This window comes from Hylobates moloch, unplaced genomic scaffold, assembly GCF_009828535.3.
Source record: "Hylobates moloch isolate HMO894 unplaced genomic scaffold, HMol_V3 SCAFFOLD_34, whole genome shotgun sequence".
NCBI lineage: Eukaryota > Metazoa > Chordata > Mammalia > Primates > Hylobatidae > Hylobates > Hylobates moloch.
In genome coordinates, this window is record NW_026652309.1 from 1,300,053 (window position 1) to 1,316,995 (window position 16,943).

At 46.8% G+C, this 16,943-nt stretch overlaps 1 long non-coding RNA gene across 1 annotated transcript in view; it reads right to left on the bottom strand.

Moving 5' to 3' along the window:
* Nucleotides 1-16,943, bottom strand: part of LOC116463357 (uncharacterized) — a 180,327-nt gene that overhangs the window by 98,387 nt on the left and 64,997 nt on the right. The window lies entirely within an intron of this gene.

The following is a 16,943-nucleotide window of genomic DNA, read 5'->3' on the forward strand; positions in this document are numbered from 1 at the left end:
GATGATATTGGCCTGAGCAAGGATGTGTTTGGATTAGAGCTCACAGCACAGGAAACAAAACCAAAAGCAGGCAAATGGGATTACATCCAGCTAAAAAGCTCTGCACAACAAAAGAAACCATCAACAGAGTGGAGAGACAGCCTACAGCATGTGAGAAAATATTTGCAAACTGTACATCTGATAAGAAACTAATATCCAAAATATAAGGAAGTCAACTCAATAGCAAAAAAAAGTCCAATTTAAAATGGACAAAAATTCTGAACAGACATTTCTCAAAAGAAGACATTCAAATGTCCAACTGGCATATTACAAAATGCTCAACATCATCAGTATGAGGTATAACGTTCAACATGGGTTTGTTGTTGTTGTTTGTTCATTTGTTTGTTTTTTGAGACAGTTCTGTTGCCCGGACTGGAGTGCAGTGGTGCAACCTCGGCTCACTGCAGCCTCTGCCTCCCAGGTTCAAGTGATCCTCCCACCTCAGCCTCCCCAGTAGCTGGGACTACAGGTGCACACCACCATACCTGGCTAATTTTTGTATTTTTAGTAGAGATGGCATTTCACCATGTTGCCCAGGTTGATCTCAAACTCCTGGCTTCAAGTGATCTGCCCGCCTTGACCTCCCAGAGTGTTGAGGTTACAGGCATGAGCCACCACTCTCAGCCTCAACATGTTTTATAAGTTGTTAAACTGGGGATCAGAAAGGGATAGAAATCTTCCTGAGGCCACCCAGCCATCGGAAACAGAGCCAGGGCTGGAACCCAAGTCTCTCGCATCCCTAGTTCAGTGTCCATATCTTAGGTTCCTTTCAGCTGGAAATAACAGAAAACTTGACCAACCTCAATAAAAAGGGGTTCCTTTCACCTACAGGACAAGAAGTCTGGGAAGGTGGCTGATGCATCATCTGAGGGGTCTAATGCTACCACGGCTGAGGTCTTCACGATTTCCCTTGGACTTTTCTTCATGAGTGCAAAATGGCTGCCAAAGCTCCAGACACCGTGGAAGAGTTCAAGATAAGAGGGAAATGGAAAGGAATCCATCTAAATACAGTTGGCCCTTCGTGTCTGTGGGTTCCACATCCCTGGATTCAACCAACGGCAGATCAAAAATACTTGAGAAAATAATCGTGTCTGTACTGAACAGGTACAGACTTTTTCTTGTCATTGTTCCCTAAACAATGTAGTATAACAACTATTTCCATAGCACTTCCATTGTATTAGGCATTATAAGTAGCCTAGAGATGATTTAAAGCAGACAGGAGGATATGCACAGGTTATGTGCAAAGCTACGCCATTTTATCTCAGGGACTTGAGCATCCGCAGACTTGGGTGCTTGCGGGGAGTCCTGGAGCCAATCCCCCCGGATATCATTTTTCTCCCCAAAGCCAAAGCTTTTCCTGCAGCCTCCCAGAACACGTGTGTGTAGATATGGCCACACCTAGAAGTCTGAGAAAGTGAGTATTTCACTTTCCACCCTCCGAAGAGGAGACAGAAAAGGGAGAAAGGAGTTAGAAACAGATATAGGATTAGCCAACCTGAAGCATCTGCCTCCGTTTCCCTTCCATAACTCACATCAGTTGGGCGGACACAAACCTGTGGCCCACCGCATGCTGGGGTGGTGCTGATTAGCAGCCCCCCAGGTTGTCCTTCTCACTCTACAGCAGACGTTCTAAAATCTAGTGGATCATATACGACACTTAGGAAACATCACGAAGGCATGTATTTTCAGTTCCCAGTTGAAAACTATGAGATCAGAAGACTAGAAACAGGGTCCAGGAATCTGTATTCAGATGGAGATGGACTCTTTTGTCATTTAGGAAACAAAATACGGTAATGCCTGCAATCCTAGCACTTTGGGAGGCCAAGGTGGATGGATCATCTGAGGTCAGGAGTTCGAGACCAGCCTGGCCAACATGGTGAAACCTCGTCTCTACTAAAAATACAAAAATTAGCCAGGTGTGGTGGCACGTGCCTGTAAGCCCAGCTACTCGAGAGGCTGAGGCAGGAGAATCACTTGAAACCGGGAGGTGGTGGTTGCAGTGAGCCGAGATTGTGCCATTGCACTCCAGCCTGGGTGACAAGAGCGAAACTGCGTCTAAAAAAAAAAAAAAAAAAAAAAAAAGTAAAATTCAAACAATATAAAAAGCTGTCCCCCCCAATCCCAGTACCCAAACATTTATTTCTTTTCTAAAGGCCCCTTTTGTAGCAAGTTCCTTGTGGGTCCTTTGAGAAATATTTTGAGCACACACAAGCATGTGTGTAAATCTCTCCAGTATTTTACACAAATAGAAGCTGACTGAGCATGACAGAGCACTGTGCTTCCTCACTATGTATCTTGGAAACTGTTCCACATCAGCACATGGACATTTATTTCCTTTTTCATCATGGCTGCATAGCAGAAAATTTATCCCTTGTAACAGTTCCCCAAGCAGTTGTGACAGTAGGCTAGGTGTGGGGTTGACGGGCTGGTTGGTGCTGCTAGCGGGTTGAACAGCCCTTGATAAAACAGCAAGGGTAGCATCCAGCATGAGCCGAGCCCTGCGATGCCTGCCAGCACCATGCTAAGCTCACGGCACAGATGCCTTTATGTGACCCTTTCCATAACCCCAGAAGGTGGGATTATTCTTCTATCCCACTTTACAGATGAGACACTGCAGCACAGGGAAATTAAGTAACTTACCCAAAGTCACACAGTAATGCTGCTACAGAAAAGGCTGCACTCTGATAACTTGGACTCAGAATCATGCCCTCACTCTGGTCAGCACGGTGTGCAGCCCCACCCAGCAGTTCTGCGGGATGGCAAATTATCTGGAGCACAGGAAGAAAGACCAGGTCTGGCCTGGGATCCTCCCAATCTGTCATGCTGCAAGATCTACCACAGAGTTAAGTGACTGCATCTGGGTGAGCTGTGAAGCAGGGAAATGTACCAGTCAACTGGAGCGAGGAGCAAGCCAGGGTGCAGCTCCATCCTTCTCTCCCTGCATCATGTGCCACCTCCCTGCTCCTCCTCCCAGCAGCCTCCCCGTAGCAGCTATAAAATCTGGCACCCATGATCCAGCTTTCAGTGTGCTATGTGCAAAAAGCAGTGGAGGCTTTTGCACGGATGCCTGGGATGAGAATCGTGTAAGGGCTCAGAAAGAGCAATGCCTCAAAACTCACACACAAAAAACCCAGCATTTGATGTCTCTTCCAGGGCCAGGGAGGATGACATGACCCTCACCTCCCAGTACGCCCTAGAGTCGGGCACAGTCAGTGCTCAGTGAATGTATGCGGTATTGATTTAATTCCTGAAGAAGCTGTGCGACCCCCGAATGCACCTGAAAACCATGGCTGCAGTGACGGAGTTACATTCGTCAACTGATTCTTTCTGAAATTATATTTGGACTGCTCTGCAAAGCACCACACCAGGCACTAGGACAGATGAAAAGCATATGGCCCTTGTTTCAAAAAACTTCCTGTCTTATAAAGGAGACAGATGTGCACAGCATTAAGTACATGATAAGGCAGAATGTGGTAAATACTACAGCAAATAGACAGAGGGGGCATGTGAGCTGAACTGGTGTGAATATTTGACAAACATCTGTTACCCACAGGACCCACTGGCCTGCAGGTTCCCCCAGTGCCCAGACTTGTCTGTGCTCCTCGCCGCTGCGTCCTTGGGTTCAGCACTTGTGGACTTGATCCCGACCAAGGAAAGCTAGCTGACAGCCACTTGCAGAGTGAACGAAGTACGATGGCTTTGGGTGGCTTTCTAGGCTACTTTCCATGCTGCATTTTATCGGATCCTCAGAAGCTGACTTCTGAAAAAGCAGTGGATAGAGCAGCTCCTCTAACAACTTGAGCCTCAGCCTCTGTGTCCATCAAATGGGAATAATCCTAGTGCCTTCCCTGTGGGTTTGTTGTAAGTATGAATGGGGCTAATCCATTGAAAATGCTTACCAAGGGGAGGAAGAGTGCATGTCGGTAAATGAATGGGAGCCATGAGTGACTTGGTCTCCTTCACTTTGCACACGAGCGAGTCAAGACTTGAAGGGGTGGATCAATTTCTCCACCTGTTGATGCACTTATTAAGTTCTCAAACCTATGCCTGGCCATCCCCATCTCACTGGAACACTGAGATTGATTCTCATCATCCAAGACGCTAAGGGTAGACACAGAGGGGAATCCATGACTGTGTCCAGCACACAGTAGGAGCTTTGTAACTATGTGCAAACTGAAGCAAAGCTAATTCAGAAGCAACCTGGACGTTAATTTCTTTTCTTTAACTGAATCCTGCTATCTTTGTATTTTAATTCCTTGGCCTTACTCTTTCATGAAAGTTGAGCAGGTAAAAGAATTCATTTATACAGTTAAATAAGAACTCCATTTACTTGTGCTCTCCTCGGCTGATTTTAAAGGCAGATATAAAGGATGTAGATTTCCAAAACTCAACTCTCATTTTTGAATATTGATTATGTGCCAGCTACTGGGAATTTGCGATTTCTAAAACCCTCTGTGCTTTCAGGAACCCACAGTAAACGGCAGGCAGGGAAAGATGGGGGAGGAGTATGTTCACGATTACAGGGCATGAAGTGAAGGCCCAGAGAGATATCCAAGGGTTTATAGCAGCAACTGGGGATAACATGGCTGGTGGGGTCTGTTAAAACCTCAAAGGATCGACTTCTGCAGAGAAGAATCTTGAAGGACAATTAAGAGTTTGCAAAGTGACCCAAAGAGGGTAAAATATCCCATGAAATGAAAGGGACATTCAAAACTCAGGCTCCCAAAACCATATAGTATGCTCAAGTGACCACAAGTTGCCAGAGAGAGAGACTGACGGTAAACACACCCCTGCTTACCCGTCCTGTGCCCCTGGAGGCATTGCTAATCAATCACGGCCCTAGGCTCCAGGAAGCTCTGACCTGGCCTTAGAATCCTTCTGTGGGGCTCCAGGCAGCTCCCATCACAAGAGCTGGACCATGAGATTCAGAGAGGAAGTGAGATCCAGGCTGCAGAGTTAGGATAAGGGGAAGCCATCACTGCCTTTCCAGCAGGGCGTGTTCAGGTGCCATCACTGCTTTAGAAAGGCCCTGGTATTCACGGACAGGATGGATTGGGGGAGGGTAGCAGCGGGGGGCAGAGATAGTTGGAGGCAGGTAGGGCAGGCAGAGAGTGAGTCCTAGGAGTCACATGGTCCTGATGACAGCTGGAAGGGAAGAGGCACTCGGGGGAGGAGGCTGAGACCAGTAGATATTCCACAGGTGGAAAGGAAGGGACTTGGGATGGGTGGAGATGGGAACGGCAGATGGCAAGAAAGCTGTTAACTAAGGTGGCCACCTCGGGGGAGAAGGGGGTTAGAACCTCTGTCTCTTGGCCTGGGATCCAGTCAGAGGCATAGCAGCATGGCTGGGTTGAGGAGGCTAGGCTTGGGTGTCTGACACGCCTGGGTGGGAATCCAGACGCCCCAGATTCCGCGCTGCCTGGAGCACGTCACTTAAGCTCACAGGACACAGGAAGCAGGAGTGGAATTAGCAACACCTACGAGCACAGGCTCCGCATTCGGCTCCTGAGTTCGAACACTGGCCTGGTTCTGTGACCTCCTCAAAGCTGTCCAGCGTCCCCAGGGTTGAGCACAGGATGGAGCCCTTGCTGCCAGCAGGAGAAACCCACGTGAGGCCTCCCACGTACCCCATGCCACATGGCATGTGACTGTGAAATGATGCCCGCGATATGAATCCCTCCCTCTCCACCCCACTTGCTTTCTCACTAAGCTTCCACCAACTTCTTGGTACCTGGGTCCTCCCCGGCCCATTCCTTCCTGCTTTGCTGACCTGCCTCCCAAGCCTTGAGTTTGCTTCTGGCCAACATTAAACACTGGCAGGAAGCCCTCTGCCTTGACCTCTTGGCTCCCAGATACCACTTAGCTGTTGACCTCCGGCCATGACCCCAAGGCCTTTGCTCCCTGACCGCTGCCCAAGATCCTCCACTAGAGCCAGGCTCCTCTGTCCAGCCCAGGACCGCTGCCACTCAGGTTCTAGCATAATGCTACCAGGTCGCCCCTTCAAGTTCCCACCTTTGCCATAATCACTGGGCACTAAACGTGGCCTGGGACATATGGCAGTGCCTGTTCAGAACCCCCAGCCACAGTCCATTCTTCTGCAAACACCCAGATCTCCCCGCCATCCCCCCCAACCCTTTAAAATCTGTTTGGTTTTCTTACGATTTACGCTCAATACACACAGAAATATCCACCATCACATTTTCATGGTACCCAAAGAGCTTGCTTTGCTTATGTGTACATTAAAGCTACAGTAACAACAAAACAATTCTATGTCAGTGGAACAAGCAACTCACACAAAGAAGCATGTCAGCCTTTAATAATGCCAAGAAAAAAGCCCTCCGCTGCTGTGCCCACCAGTCTTCCTACATCTGATGCCCACTTAGGAACGCCTGGGAGAATGGCAGCCTGTCTGCTGTCTGGGAAAGCATTCTCTGGCTGGGTTGTGTTACTCCTAAATTATTCATAATCTTGACCGAGATTCGTCAAGGTCACCACCTCCTGGAACCTTTGTGCAGGGAGGAGCATGCGGGTGCCTTCCAGGCCTAAAAAAATGCAGGAGATGAAAGTCTCCGAGTGCAAAGACCTCTGCTGAGCCCTCCACACCTGCTTCTGGCCTCCTCCACAGAGGAAGCCGGGCTCATCTTTACTCTGAATCAGAGACCTGCAACACGGCCTGTGCTCATTTCAAACGGGCAGAGAGGACAGTCTTACCACTTACATTTAAATCCTAACTCCAAGCATGTTCTGAACCTGGTAGTTACCGTCTGGGAGGCCTGATTGTCAACAGCTCACACTTTATTCCTGATTTCTGCCTGGGTAGAAAGGCACTCCAGGTCCTTACCAGCTCGAGTCTGTCACTTGAACACATGAGACATACTGAACACACTCGGGGACACACACCTAGAAGGCCCCAGCGTGGGTGCACACAGGGATGAGGCTCTCCTGCCCAGGAGGCACCCACTGCTCTCCCGACACAGCGAGTCTAGTCTCCCAGCCCCATCGCCACTGGGCAGAAGCCCTGGAACCAAACGCTGGGGGCCTGGAGCCCAGAGGCAGGGCCCTCTGGAGCCGGTCATGCTGCAAGGCTGCTGTGGAATTCTCCATTCTCCATGTGTTTCCTTTGGATCAAGAGGGTTTTGTTTTTGTTTTTAGAAGAAGAAATAGAATGAAAAACAAAATACTGAGCTAAAATCTAAATTATTTCTTCTCCTGAAACACACTCACTATGCACATTGATGGAAGTTCTCAAAGACTTATGTTCAAAGGGTGAATTTCTAAGCATTTCAAAAAAGACGGTCAAATAGAATCTTTTCTTTCTTCCTTCTGAAGAAGAGTGGATCACAAAGTTATCTGAGTTGTACAGCCAGGAAGGTGAGGAAACATAGATTTGGGTCGTCTCGGCATAAACATAAAAATGCGGCAGCCCGCTTACGTGGTGCTTAATTTCTTTTTGTCTTATAATTACCACTCTGCCCCTCGGCCTGAGTGACAGGCGCTAGGCAACAGCGCCATCTGTAGGAGAAACTTCACAGCCCAGGCAGGAAGCTCAACTCTGTGGTTCAGCCCCGTCCAGCACTTTTAGGATTCAGAAGCTCCGGTACCAACACGCGTACCCCAGCACACATACACACCCATCCCTGGATGAGCTAAATGCCCAACTCAGTCATCTAAAAAATAAATGGGCCAGGCACAGTGGCTCACATCTGTAATCCCAGCACTTCGGGAGGCCGAGGTGGGAGGGTTACTTCAGTCCAGGAGTTTGAGACCAGCCTGAGTAACATACCGAGACCCCGTGTCTACTAAAAATAAAAATTAGCCTGGCACGGTAGTGTGGCGTGGGCCTGTAGTCATAGCTAGTGGGGAGGCTGAGGTGGGAGGATCGCTTGAGCCTGGGAGTACCTGTGATCACGCCACTGCACGCCAGCCTGGGCAACAGAGTGAGACCTCGTCTTTAAAAAAATAAAAATAATAAATAATAAATGGTTATTATTATGTTGGAGGAAGAGTTAGTAAGATCTATCACTTTTTTAATTGGCCGTTTCCTCTAATCTGGCAATTATTCCAATTCTAGAGGTTTATCTCGCGTAAATATTAGCTTGTATGCAGAGATAAAAATCCAAGGGATATTCACTGCAGTGTTCGTTTAGTAGTGACAGATAAAAGCAATGTAAACATTGTTAATAGGACTGGTAAAATAAATTAGGGCCCTCCGGGGCACAGAAGCCTGTGTGAAATTTACCATGAACCAGGAGTGATACACATAAGGAGACTGGACGGTTTGCCATAGTAAAATTTTCAGATACAAAAGTAGCTTTGCCAACATCATGTAGAATGTGCTCTTTTTGTAAAGATGTGTGTTCTACACACACACACACGCACACACACATAATATCTGGAAGAATGTGCTTCACACTGTGATGTTACAAACAGTAATTATCTTGGGGGTGGGAGGAAAAGGAGGAAATTCACTTTCTACTTTGTACATGTTTGCATTATTTGAATTGTGTTGCAAACATGTGCTATTTTTGGATTTACTATCATGGTGCTTGAGGACGTACTCGAGTCATCCTCAGAGCATCTCTGGAAGGCAATATTTTGGGCCCTTGCATCTCTGCAAGGGTCCATTTTGCTCTCTAACCTGAATGTGAGTTCGCCTCAGCACAAGATTCGACATGCAAGGCAGCTTCCCTCAGAACTGCCAAGTCCCACATCGTCTCCTAGCATCTGACACTGGCAGTGAGAAGTCTAACGCCGATCCAAACTGTGTTCCTTTGCAAGAAACCTCATTTTGCTTTCTCGGAGCTTTTGATATTCCACTCAGCCTTGGTTTCCTGAAAATTCAGCAGGATGTGTCCAGCGCAGGCCTTTCCTCATTTCTCCTGCTCCCAATGCAGTGGGCACCTTCAGTAGGATGACAGGTGTCTTTTTGTAACTCTAGAAAATTTCCACTGATTTTTTAATTCCTTCTCCACATTCCTTCTTTTCTTCCTTCCCAGAATTCTTTAGATGTCCATCTTGGAGGTTCATTCTCTATATCTCTTATCTATCTTATATTCTCTCATCTATCTTACACATAGAATGTTGGTGCATTCTAGAAGAATCCCTTAAGCTTTAGCTATATCCATTCTGCTACTCAGCCCATGCATGGAGCTTAATACAGTATTTCAAGAATCCCATTTTTAACTTCTTAGATCTCTGATGGATTCATTTACATCATAGATGATGCTTTACTACTTGAATCTCTCTGAAGTACCTAAGGTTGCTCCATTTTCTTCAGTTTGCTGGGTTATTCCCATTCGTTAGGTTTTGGTTCTTCAGTTGGATGCATTTGGAGTCATGCACCCCACTGTTGAGTTCCCTCAAGTGTCTGCTGATGTGTGATGATTTGCTTATCTTTATGTGTTAAACGTCCTGGTTTCCTGCCTGATCCATTTATTGATGTCTGCTTTCTGAGATTATGGGGAGGGGCAAGGCCAGCTGCTGCTGGCTGACAGATCTTGTTTTCTGGGTGTAGGAGCCACCCTGGCTGTCTGGAGGTCACTGACTCACTGGCTTTGTGACCTGGAGCCCTCACTAGGCGCTTTGGCCTCAGGCAAATATCACTCCTACTTGCCACTGCGGAGAGATGGAAAGAGGCTCCTCCCCGATGAAGACCCTCAGTTAACCGGCTTGGCAAAGCCCTGAGCCCCACCTTTACCCTCCCACCTGCCAGGTCTTTAGCTCTGGACTTTTTTCCTGCCCTTCCCGGACGTTTGCCTGTGTTTGCTCTGGCTTCGTTTCTCTGAGTGGCTGATTTTATTTGCCTTTTAACTTTCAAGACCTCCTGGTCCACTGTTGTCACTTTATCTTGTTTGGATTACAGTTTGCACTGTCGTTTTGCTCTTCCCATATGATTTGGGATGGGATTTAACATGTAAGAAAAATAAATACGGCCGGGCGCGGTGGCTCACGCTTGTAATCCCAGCACTTTGGGAGGCCGAGGCGGGTGGATCACGAGGTCAGGAGATCGAGACCACGGTGAAACCCCGTCTCTACTAAAAATACAAAAAAAATTAGCCGAGCATAGTGTCGGGCGCCTGTAGTCCCAGCTACTCGGAGAGGCTGAGGCAGGAGAATGGCGTGAACCCGGGAGGCGCAGCTTGCAGTGAGCCGAGATTGCGCCACTGCACTCCAGCCTGGGCGACAGAGCGAGACTCCGTCTCAAAAAAAAAAAAAATAAGAAAAAATAAATAAATAAATACTATTTCTGTGGTTACATGACTTCCCCAGTGTAGAGAGGTCCAGGAAATGTACGAAATCATCAATACTGATGCCAAAGTGTGGTGTCAGGGGTCATCATCCCCAAAATAGATTAAACAGCACAGATGGCCCATTCCATGGAGTTAAATCAGCTTAATTGTGTTTCTTGGCATTACTGAATTTGGGGAAATAAGTTACTCTAAGTAACTTCAAATGTTAAACATCAGATCACCAACATCTTATATTGAATTTGGAAATAACCCTTCACTAATCAAGAGAAACATATACTCAAAATGGAACAATTGATATTTTCCTCTTCTATTCTCTTCTCCTCCTCCACCAATAAGTTTTAATAAGGAACATGTAACTCCTAAGTTTGTAAAACTAGATAAACAAAGTACTTAAAAATCTAAGTTTTTTTGTTTTGTTTTTGTTATTACAACCCAAGATACTCTTCATGTTAAGGTTAGAGGCTGGGTTTGGTTACCATCCCAGACTTCCGCATGGGAAGTCTTTCAGATTTCTTCTTTAATTCTTCTTTCACATTTGGTTTTCTTCAAACAGGATGAGAGAAGCACACAGAAAAAAGGCATTCACTTAATTTTACAGACTATTTTTCCTGGGTCCTAGCTTAGAGAGGAGCATCTTGACCTAGATGTCCTCTTTAGCATCTTTTGTGTGGGGGGAGGACTCAGCTGCCGAGATGCTGGCAAAGGTGTGGATGCCATTTGCTCCTCATCTGCTCATTTGTGCGTAATCACAGGAGTACACTGGGCAATGAGTTTGATGAGAAATCGAAAAGGCAAGATGAACGGCCCACATAGCCCTTCTAATGTAGGCATTGAAAGAGTGTAATTTCCTGGAAAGCAACCTCAATGTCAGATTGAAATGCCGATTTCAACGTGCTCTTCATGCACTGGCTCCCTAAGCCTGGAAGAAATGCCTTCTCAGGGGTGCTGTCCCACACAGAGAGCAAGTGGGCCTCCCTGTTTCCACTCTCTGCCCTCCCCAACCATTTTCACCAACAGGCAGAAGGATCCTTTCAAAACAGGAACCAGATCCTCTCACTCCCAGCACAAAACCTGGCAAGCGCCTGCCACTGCCCTCACCCAGAAACCCAAAGGCCTCACATAGCTGATGATGTGGTTTGGATCTGTGTCCCCACCCCAATCTCATGTCGAACTGTCATCCCCAGTGGGGCCTAGTGGGAAGTGATGGGATAATGGGGGCAAATCTCCCCGTTGGTGCTGGTCTGATCGTGAGTGAGATCCCCTGATATCTGGTTGTTTGAAAGTGTGCAGCACCTCCCCCACCCCCTTGGTCCTGCTCCTGTCGTGTAAGACGCCTGCTCCCACTTTGCCTTCCGCCGTGATTGGAAGCTCCCTGAGACCTCCTCAGAAGCAGATGCTGCCACGCTTCCTCTACAGCCTATGGAGTCATAGGCAATGAAACCTCTCTTCTTATAAATTACCCAGTTTCGACCAGGCACGGTGGCTCACGCCTGTGATCCTAGCACTTTGGGAGGCCAGGAGGGCGGATCACGAGGTCAGGAGATCGAGACCATCCTGGCTAACATGGTGAAACCCCGTCTCTACTAAAAATACAAAAAATTAGCCAGGTATGGTAGCGGGTGCCTGTAGTCCCAGCTACTCAGAAGTCTGAGGCAGGAGAATTGCTTGAACCCGGGAGGCAGAGGTTGCAGTGAGCTGAGATTGTGCCACTGCACTCTAGCCTGGGTGACAGAGTGAGACTGCATCTCAAAACAAACAAACAAACAAACACATTACTTAGTCTCAGGTATTTCTTCTTTATTTTTTTTTTTGAGACAGGGTCTTCCTCTGTCACCCAGGCTGGAGTGCAATGGTGCGATATCGGCTTACTGTAAACTCCATCTCCTGGGTTCAAGTGATTCTCCTGCCTCAGCTCCCCACCCCACCAGTAGCTGGGATCACAGGCATGCACCATCATGCCCAGCTAATTTTTGTATTTTGTAGTAGAAATGGGGTTTCACCATGTCGGCCAGGCTAGTCTCGAACTCCTGACCTCAGGTGATCCTCCTGTCTCAGCCTACCAAAGTGCTGAGATTACAGGTGTGAGCCACCGTGCCTGGCCTCAGGTATTTCTTTATAGCAATGTGAGAACTGACTGATACAGCTGAGGAGCCCCTCTGTGATCCAGCCAGCTTCCCCCTAATCACCCTCCCTCACAAGGCTGCAGCCACAGGGCTTCCGGCCGCTCTAGGATTCTGCCAAGCCTTTGCCTTTGCTGTGCCTCCAGCTAGGAATATTTTCCTTCCAGCTTCCCCCACCATGGCTTCCTCACTCAGTGGACGTTTCTGCTTCAACACCTCCCTGCAGGAGCCCTCCCCAGCCACCCAGTGATGACAGGAGCTCAGGGAGACTCTCCATCGCCCTCTCCTGTTCTGTGTCCTCTTAGGACTTTCTTACTCTCTGACGTCATAGATTCACATGCTTGCTTTCTGTCTCCCACATTAGAACATAAGTTGCCTGAGAACAAGGGCTGTGGAAACAACCCAAATGCCCTTCAATAGATAGAAAGCCAAACAAAATATGACATAGCCACACAATGGAATATTATTTAACTCTAAAAATGAATGAAATGCAGATACATGCTGCAACATGCATGAACCTTGGAGATGTTATAAGTGGAATAAGACAGACACAAAAGACAAATATTGTATGATTCCTCTTACATAAGGTAACTAAAATTGGCAAATTCACAGAGACAGAAGCAAGAATAGAGATGATCAGTGGCTGGGGAGAAGGAGAAAATGGGGGTTATTGTTTAGTGGGTACAGAACCTCTGTTTAGGATGATAAAGAAGTTCTGGAAGTGGGTAGCGATTTTGATTTCACAGCATTGCAAATGTACTTAATGCAATATACACACACACATATATACACACATATATATTCATATATACATATATATTCTCAAAAGAAAATGGTAAAGCACTTACTCTATTTGCTTTGATTTTATGAAATTAGATGAATTTATCCTGAGATTTTTTTATTAGATGAATCGGCACTAGTAAGTCTTTACCATCTGTTTAACTTAAAATTCTAACAAAAATTCTTGATTTAACATTCTTTATTGGTTTTATAAAGATGAGTCCTGATAATTATGTACATAAGCCGGTGATGTCTGATTTTATTATGCAAACAAGAGAAAATACGTCAGATGCTTTCTTATTTTTCCCAGTATCACTTGTAAATATTACTCAAAGTTTTTACCCATATTATTACTTCTGTTCCCTCAAGATAAAAAAAAAAAACAACACTTCTACAAATGTTTGTCAATTTTGGGAGCACTTTAACAAACAGCTCTCAAATATAGTACCTTCTAACATGTCATTAAATATTCTCCTTTGAATATCATTTAGACCTTTTCAGTTACATTGGGAAATTCTCTAATATATTTCCATAAATTACAATAAATAATGTCCTGTTAAACTTCTGGGGTTTTCAGCTAATGTGAGATGTGAGTAATTCAAGTTCAGCTCTGTGTTCTCCCCGGTGTCCCCAGTTCCTCACACCAGTCGTACCCATTAGGAACGGAGCCAGCTCCACCAGGCATTTCAAAGGATTCCAAGCCCAGTGTTTGAGTGGTCATTGTGGGTGGAAAGGAGGTGGGGGAGGAAGGCTTGAAAGCCTGGTTTACTGTGGCTCAGGGTCTGGGTCACCTTTTGTAAAACTCAGAGCAATTACAAAGGTGTTTGCATCCATAGGTCCTCAATAAATACCATTTGAATGAAGACCCCAGGGTTTCGCAGAGGCTGTTACTCCTTCACGAACAGTGGGAGAGAGATTTTAGTACAAGGACAGACACTTGTTTAATTGCCCTGCATTTTTTAAAAATTAAGACAAGTGACATTGGTTTTTCACTGATAATAGAAATACGAAGTGTCTTTTAAAAATACATATATTTAAATTTTAAATGTTTATATTTAAAAGAAAGAATTGACTTGCAGTGTAGGGGAATTTGAAAACCATCCATAGGGTGGTACACAAATAACTGAACTGGCCAGGCGTGGTGGCTCATGCCTGTAATCCCAGCACTTTGGGAGGCCAAGGCGGGAGGATCACTTGAGCCCAGGAGTTCCAGATTAGCCTGGGTGACATGGTGAAAGCTCATCTCTACAAAAAATACAAAAATTAGCCAGGCATGGTGGTGTGAGACTGTCTGTAGTCCCGGCTACTGGGGAGGTGGAGGCAGGAGGATCAGTTGAACCTGGGTGGTGGAGGCTGCAGTGAGCCGTGATCACGCCACTGCACTCCGGCCTGGGTGACAGTGAGACTCTGTCTCAAAAAAAAAAAAAAAAAAAAAAAAGACTGAACTGAGGGCAACACTAAACTGGCAAATGTTCATTGTTAGCCATCAGAACCTAGAAGCCGGGAGGACAGAGCAGGGGGCAAGGCCCAGTGTGTACGGACGCCTCATAGGCCCCCGAGGCTGGCTTTGGGGTGTTGGAAGAAGTAGAGCTTGGAGCCCACAGTTGGGGCACACCCGAACAGAAAGGAGCCCTGCAGCCTCCTGCCTGTTGTCAGGACCCAAAGGAAAAATGTAGTTTGCAGGATCCCACAGCATGAGGAAGCCACGAGCCGATGAGTGGGCTGGGGCAGGGGCAGTGGCTGAATATCTGCTGCAGACTGGCCGGGCTCACCCACCCTTTGTGTGAAACGACCCGAGGCTTCCTTGCTTCCCCTCCCCTGCTACCTTTTGCCCACACTAGACATCACTCCCACCTAAATTCTGAACTCCTCTGTCCTTCCAGCTCTCCTGCAAATTCCTGTCATAGTTGGGATGGGACTCGTCAGGCCATCCCTGCCCAGGCTTGTTGCATCTACACCTTCTTGCCCACTGAGGTCCAGGCTCCCTGGCCTTGGAGGGCCTTCTATGGTGGGAGGTTGCCAGGCCTAGGAAGCTACAGGCCTTGAGTCAAACGTCTTGCTCAAGCCAGTAGGAGTTGACAAAATTTAAAACTAGAGCTCATAGACCTGCCACAAATAAATGGCAAGATTTTTATGATCAAGATTCCATTCTAGTCTGCATCCTAGGAGGATTTGGCATCCCTGATCTCTGGTTCTCTCTAGGTTCTCTCTGACTCCGAGGAACACCACCAGCCGTCCATCTTCCCAGCTGTCGGGCCTTAGCAAAGGTACTAGTCCTTTCTGTGCTTCACTTTTCACATCTGTAAAATGGGCTTAATCATGATATCTACGTGATGTTTGCTTTGTAATGATTAAATGAGATCATCCAGGGGCAGAGATTAGCACTGTGCTGGCTCAGAGCAGATGCTCACTACACGTCAGCCATCAGAAAAGGAAATAGAACAGGCCTCCCCATGTTCCCTGTCTAACAATGAGAAAGACATTGGATCAATCCCAGCTGAAGGATATTCTACAAAAACCCTGACCAGACCTCCTCAAAACTGTTAAGGTTATCAAAAACAAGGACAGCCAGAGAAACTGTCACAGCCAAGGGGTTCTCAAGGAGACATGATGACTAGCTGTCATGTGGGGTCCTGGATGGGCAACTGCAAGAGAAAAGGGACATTATAGAGGAAAAAATAAGGAACTCTGCATGAGGTTTGGACCTTAGTTAATGAGAATGCATCAATATTGATTAATTAAAACAAATATGTCATACTGATGTAGGTTGTCAATAATGGGGACAGTTGAGCTTTCTGTAGTGTATTGGCAGTTTTTCTATAAATCTAAACTACTCTGAAATAAAAAGTTTATCAAAAAACAAAAACATTGGAACAAAAATGTAAGCCTCTCTCCCAAAGACACACAGCTGGCATAAAGAAAGCTATGGTTTAGGACCCACTTTTTAGTGACCCGGGAGCCTGCACACCTTCCATTCGGGGCTGCACCTAGTGTTATTATTTAAGATGGTTACAGGCTGCAAGAGGAAAGCTGGGAAATGCAATTCTCCCAGCAGGGCTTTAGGTCTGCAGTCACCTAAGTGGAACCAGAGTGGTGAAGAAGGGCTATGGACGGGAAGTGGCAGCCCACAGGAAAGGCAGAGTTTAAAGGACCAAATCTGCTTGTCCACAGATCACTTAAGAACAATACCCCGAGAGTGTCCAGAGCTGCCATGTCCCTCCCTCCTGCAGCCACAGCCCTTGCTTTGGAGAGACTCTAGGGCAAGTCAGGCTTGTCAGGACGGAGTTATCTGCCCAGAACAACTGTGAGCGTTGGCAGGCAGCTTCTGCGACTGGTGCCATCCCCTCCTTTGTCAGGACAACCCAGGGGCCCGTGGGGGAGCTGCCTATAACACAGGAGCCTTTCCTCTGCCAGTAGTGCCGGCAGACATCAGGACGGGGAGCAAGGCTGGACCAGTCTGGGTTTCCAGTGTTGGGTTGCAGCAGATCTTGTGGGAACCTTGCCTAACTCTGCCCAAACGCGGTGGCGCCTCATCTCTCCAAGGAGCCCATGTGTCAAATCATTTGATTTTCAAACCAGTCAGGTGGACGGCAGTCAGCCACTGTGCCTATTTCCAGTAGTTTGCAATTTTGCCTTCCAGATGACAATTTCCTATCTTCTGCTTTCTTGAATAATTATTTCATTATTTAACAAAGTTTCATTGAGCACCAACCTCAGGGGAATTCCAACTGAATAGGCAGTAGGGGGAATTTCC